This window comes from Vollenhovia emeryi, unplaced genomic scaffold (genome assembly GCF_000949405.1).
Source record: "Vollenhovia emeryi isolate VEMERY1.0 unplaced genomic scaffold, V.emery_V1.0 DF939204.1, whole genome shotgun sequence".
NCBI lineage: Eukaryota > Metazoa > Arthropoda > Insecta > Hymenoptera > Formicidae > Vollenhovia > Vollenhovia emeryi.
In genome coordinates this window covers 581,999-587,954 of record NW_011967162.1, presented here as the reverse complement: position 1 = coordinate 587,954, position 5,956 = coordinate 581,999, and the positions used below count along the sequence as shown (strand labels likewise).

Here is a 5,956-nt window from a genome sequence, read left to right as displayed (position 1 = left end):
CGCGATTTCCGCCGTGATTTAGAAATTCATGTGACGTTACGTACCGACGTGATTTTATCCGGGAAAAAAAGTTAGATATTATCCTATTACGCGGCGAGATAATAAATAATACGCACGCGGTCAATTCCCGCACTCACGTCGCCCGCTTCTTCATCCTTTCATGAATAAATCGCCGGATATAATTCGCATCGGGGTAAATGTAATCTATTCTTATTGCGTGACGCAGGAGCCGAATTGATCAAATTGGACGAGCATATTCGCTCGTTGGAGAATAAAATGGCTGTTAGAGATGAGGGGGGCATTTATGCGAAATAAATATGCGTTTGTTACGCGGCGCGGTACTAGGGCAGGGGACAACCGCGAGATTAAATGGTATAGGCTTGGGAAGCTGTCAAGTGTTGGTCCAGTCAAGCTTTGTCCGCCCATGAAACATCAATCCCCGACCTGAAATAACATTATCTCAAAGTTCGTTGATTAAACTCGACGTTTCGCAAGATTTGCCGGACGAGAGAGAGTGGCGCAGCGTTATTTGATTATATTGCGGAGATCTGTAAGTCAATGAAATCAATAATCTATTGACCGTCGTGTCGAAAATTCGTCACGATTATCTAGAGTAGTAGAACGGTATTTTGCGATACGCACGCGCAGTTGAAGAAGAGTAAGAACTGATACTCGCGATTTGCGAATAAATTAGACGCGTTGCTTTACGAGAGAAATATTCTTTTCAGAACTATATCCAATATGAGATTGGGTTTATACGTCATCACTCTATTGCTAGTGTCAATAATGGCGGCGGCGGCGTTCACGATACCGCTAAACAGACTGCGGCAGCACAAGCAGAAAAACACAAGAAGAAATACGCAGTTCAACCTGCGCAAACAGGCCTTGTTGCACCGGTCGCATCCGTCCTCTTAAAACACTTGCAAGCTCCACGATAATCTTCCTCGCACGCGACGTGAATATCTCAACGTGTAAAGCAATTAACGTTAACAAGAAACTTTATATTATGCGTATTATGTAGTAATATTATAGTAATACGCGGTAGTATTGTATAATGGTATTAAGCGGTAGTATTGTAGGCTACGCAATTCTAGTGTTTTATAACAATTTAATGAGTTTCAAGTAAACTCGTTTCAAATAAATTCACCACTTCTCATTCTCTACTACCCTAAACACCTTTCGTCGCGTACTATTTAGAGCGAGAGACGTTGTGTTTAATGTCGCAACATATCATGAGATAACATCGCGGGTAAAAGTGTCGGAATGATATCCGTTATAATGCAGGATTTGTTCAACAGTCGATATAAATTGTGCTATAATGAGTAGCGTATTTCTTTCAACGGTGCATAGATAATAAATTCATACACACGTGCGTGTGTGTTTATTCAAGCGGGCAATCGGGCGTGTTATCGCGAATCGTAAATCAATGACTATTAACTTTAGAGCAACCGATGGATCATTTTAATTTAAAAAAAAAACAAAAAACACAAGATACGGTGATTTATGGATATCCTCTTAACGTTTGTGAGATCAGAGAGACGTCTAGTAGTAAGTTCTATATCTGCTCGTAAATCCGTACGCCTAGAATCTGTCATAAAAATACGCTCGAAGATAAAGCGACTCACTTTTAAAACTGGGTAAATGCCTCGTCACACGGAGTCAAAGCAACGCCTTGTGCGACATGAATATTTACTACCGGAGGTGATTTTTGTAAGCTCCGGAGGACTAGCGAGAGAGAGAGAAAGATTTCTCAATGATATCTCAGCGCCTTTCAGAAGACCGTATCTCGTACAGATTTCCGTGCTCCATTTCTGCGCTTACTTCGATTTTGCATTTTATTTCACACATTAGCATTAGCCGCTCCGACGTATCGCCTATCATTATAAATAAAACATTCTCACTTTTTTACCTCGAAACAAAACGATTAGCCGTAGAGAGTTTTTTTCATGATTGCGAGAGGTCAGTGTGGAGTCTACCACTCTCAACGGAAATTATTTTCTAAACGTTTGACTTTTTACAAAATAATATCAAATGTTGACCGTATCTGGCAATTTTTATGTTTAAACATCGCTACGTTTCGACCATGGGTCTTGGCCCTTTTTAAGCGATCTGACAATACAAATTAAAGATTTACAAATTATTACGTAAATAAAGTAAACAAGTCCGAGATATTAAGTTCACAGTTACAAAAATTAGAATTGTTTTATGTAGCCGCGAAATATGTAGCCAATCAATATAGCAGTTCCACAAAAGCTGCAAGTTGATTGGCTACGCATTTCTCAAAACTAGAACTTGGACCAAGTACTAGCATCATGGACACAGGCCTTAATTCGCCTGAATAGATACAGAGTTTCTAAATTTCTAAACAGTTGCTATTCTTTTCATCGGTGCTGTCGATACGTTATTGGCCGAATGAGATGTATTTACAGGATGGTTACGGTAGAAGAAAGATACGCGTTATACATATAAAATAAAAAATAATAAAGTACTTAGTTTGTAAAAATATTCAGTTTAGTTGGTGCCATTTTATTATTAACTCCATTATTTTTTCCAATAAAATCTTTAGTTTGATTTTTAAGAAATATAACATTTTTTAAATAAAAAACTAATACTAAAGCAACTAGTTTGTATAAATATCCGTTGTTATATTTGGCGCAATTTGTTGATATCATTACTTTTGTAGAGAAGATAGTTTTGTAGAGAAGATATTTTTATAGAGACGATATTTTTGTACAGAAGATTTTTGTGGAGACACTATTTTTGTAAAGAAGATACTTTTGCAGTAAAGATATTTTTGTAGAGAATATACTTTTGCAAAGAGAGAGAGAGAGAGAGAGAGATGCAGAAATTTCGGTTGAAATTAATAATACATGGACTTACATGGTATAACAATTTTGTGTCGGAGTTTGCTACACGAGAACATACCTTGAGAGATGACGGAGCATGACTGACTAAAATATTAGGCCGAGGGTACAATTAAAAACAAGTAAAAGTCGCAAGGAAAAAGTCAAAAGAATAAATAAGTAGTGCTGTCCGGAATTAAGTTAGGTCAATTATGCGGTCATAAATAGCGTTGAGATTTTCAGTGTCTTTTTGTAAATTGATTGTATCATTAGTCATTTTTGTAAAAACCATTTCTGCTATCTCTCTCCTTCTTACAAGTATGTTACTCTCACGGTGTAAAACATGCGAAAACATCTTTACAAAATGTTTCTGCGGTATGTTTAGTAGCTTAAAGATGTACTGGACGGATTATGTCGTCCCAAAGTTAATCTAAAAATCAGAAAATTAAAAGTGAACAAATTCTAGCGGATGCATAATCGTAAAACATTCATAGTTTAAAGCATTGTGAATGGATTTGATTTCGATGAAAATGTAAGCTTACAAAGTTAAATCGATATGCGACGCTGTCACTTTCCGTCAATAACGCGATAATCATATCGGTTTTTTCAACAATAATTGCAAAACGAGCAAATCGTTTTAAAACTTTGCAGAAACATTTTTACCCGTTTGAAGTACATGATACAAAATATCGAATTTTTAGTACTTTTTGATAGTTTCCGAATGATATATTGTATTTGTTTTTTCCAAAGTTCCCGTAAGACCCTATGTTAAAATAGCAGTATTCAATAATTAACAGCTTTTAAATGGGCAAGTAAAAACGTGGGAAATAATCCGTCATGATCTGGCACGTTATTAAGAGTGTCAAGTTAAAATTTCACGACAATAACATCGATTGCGCTACATCTATCCAATCCCTCAAATTGCTCGATAGGATTTCGAACATTGATGCAAATGGACACGAACTTAACGCTGTGTTCTTGTCTAATATAATATGTCACAGCACTCTGCTTTAATAGCAAATGTTCCCAGGCAAAGAAATAGGCCACTGGTTTAGTATGAATCATCTTGTAACGTCAATGACGTCGCGTTTTACCATGGCGATAGAGGCAGCCCGTTCCACTTTGAAGTGAACTGCGAAACGACATTGGTTACGATCGAAATAAATGGTCTCTACGATAGAAGACGGAGGAGGAACGTTAACGTGATGGAGGTAGAATTCGTCGTAGTTTTATTCTGATGTTGGGCTCACGTTCAATCGTGCAGGTGGAAAGGGGGGGGGGGGTTGCGGGAACGTGGGTGGTTATGGGAGAAGCGGTAAGGCGCTGCAGATTCTCAGAGACGGTTCGGTCTGCCGATCGCTAAAAGAATCAAATAAAGAACGGGGCTCCCTTGCGAAATTTCGCGCTGATACCGTGTACACACATTCGTTATACGCGAGACGAAGCGTATATAAATTTCGCACGCCGAAAATTTAATCTCTCTTCGATTTTTCATTTCCACCGCGATTTTTCTGTATATTTATGGTAAAAAATGAGCTCGAATTACGTAATAAATGAAACGCAAGGTAATGCGGAATTGATAATATAAATGGTAATACGCGCGGAAAATTTACGAGAGGCGGACGCATCGTATATCTGCTTATTGCTCTTTGCCTGGCATTATTTACCCTCGGCAAAAACGTACAATGACTGGGAGAAGCAGGATAGAAAATAACAAGTTTAAATGTTTAACGGGAGTCCCCGCATCTCACACACGCGCATATTTCGGTAATTCCAGTTTCTTTGAATTCCCTCATACGTCGGGAAAACGTCATGAAGTACGGAGAAACGTGTTTTCCCCGTGCACACACACACATACTTTTGCTTGGTAAGTATGAAAAGAACGTTGCTGACTGCAGTTACGAGCGAGATAAGATTCGGTACTTCCCGTCAACGAAATAAAGCGCGCGCATAATGAGGAATCATATATACATATGTGCTACTCGAGTGTATATAACGACGTTTGGAAAGTTACAATCACATTTCTATTTGCAAGCGTGAGAAGACAGCAGTTGATCACATTCGCGAATATATCCGCGAGGAAATATAAGAAGACACAAGCAAGGTACGTCTACGTGTTCTTACTTATTTTATGTGGAAGAAAGAAATATCATAGAGAAAAAGAGAATACGAATTATAATTTTCTCTCTTGCTTTCAATGATATAATTTCCTTTGCTCGTTATAAAGCAATTTTCAGTTGACGTTGTAAAATTCTATATTCTCATGCTTTCAATATGTTTCGCTAAAATGTCTTGAAAGCAGTTTCAAATATATTAAACCGCCAACGCTTACGTGCTTATTTTGTACCTGACTCAATACGTAAATTTATGTTTCTATACATATGTATATTGTATATAAATTTGGCTTTCAGAAATATATAGAGCGCAATATGAAATTTCACTTGTTCGTCTTCACTCTGCTCTTGACGGTGATGGCAGTCTTTGCGTACCAACCGCCGGTCCAGAAACCGCCTCCAGGTGGTTGGAAACCTTTCCCGACTTTTCCTGGTCACGGGCCTTTTAACCCGAAGAGCAGGTTTCCTCATTAGGCGCAGATAATGCAACTAAACGATCACTTTTACTGACGCTGTGCGTGCGAAAATGATACCGATTGTTTGTATGACCACCGGCCAGCGCAGCAAGTACGACATAAGGCGATATACGAATATTTTGTGATAAAAAGACATAAATATAAAAATCCAAGTATTATTTAATTATCGTTTGTTATTATTTCGTGTCTTAATTCCGGTTAGAAGTAGTGATTGTTTCAGATCGAGGTGAAGGAACGTATGTTTTCCTTTATTATACAGGGTGAGTCTTTCCATATCCGACAAAATTTTTGAGAAGGTAAAACGGATCGAGATGAACGAAAAAGTCCTGTACCATTTTGCAATTTTCGTAATAGTTAACGAGTAATTAATTATTAAAAATCGTTGTCTTAGGCCGGCCTACCGCCCAATTCGAGCGCGTGGCAAGATGTGACCGCCCGGCGATCGATATTGCTATGCGCACATCTCGCCACGCGCTCGAATTGGGCGGTAGGCCAGTCTAAGACAACGATTTTTAATAATTAA

At 38.2% G+C, this 5,956-nt stretch overlaps 1 long non-coding RNA gene across 1 annotated transcript; it reads left to right on the top strand.

The window, feature by feature from the left end:
- The first annotated feature begins 318 nt into the window (after nucleotides 1-318).
- On the top strand, nucleotides 319-1,142 carry LOC105561643. Its single transcript, XR_001008919.1, has 2 exons — nucleotides 319-550; nucleotides 729-1,142. It is a non-coding gene; the product is annotated as an uncharacterized LOC105561643 (long non-coding RNA).
- The last annotated feature ends 4,814 nt before the right edge of the window (nucleotides 1,143-5,956 follow it).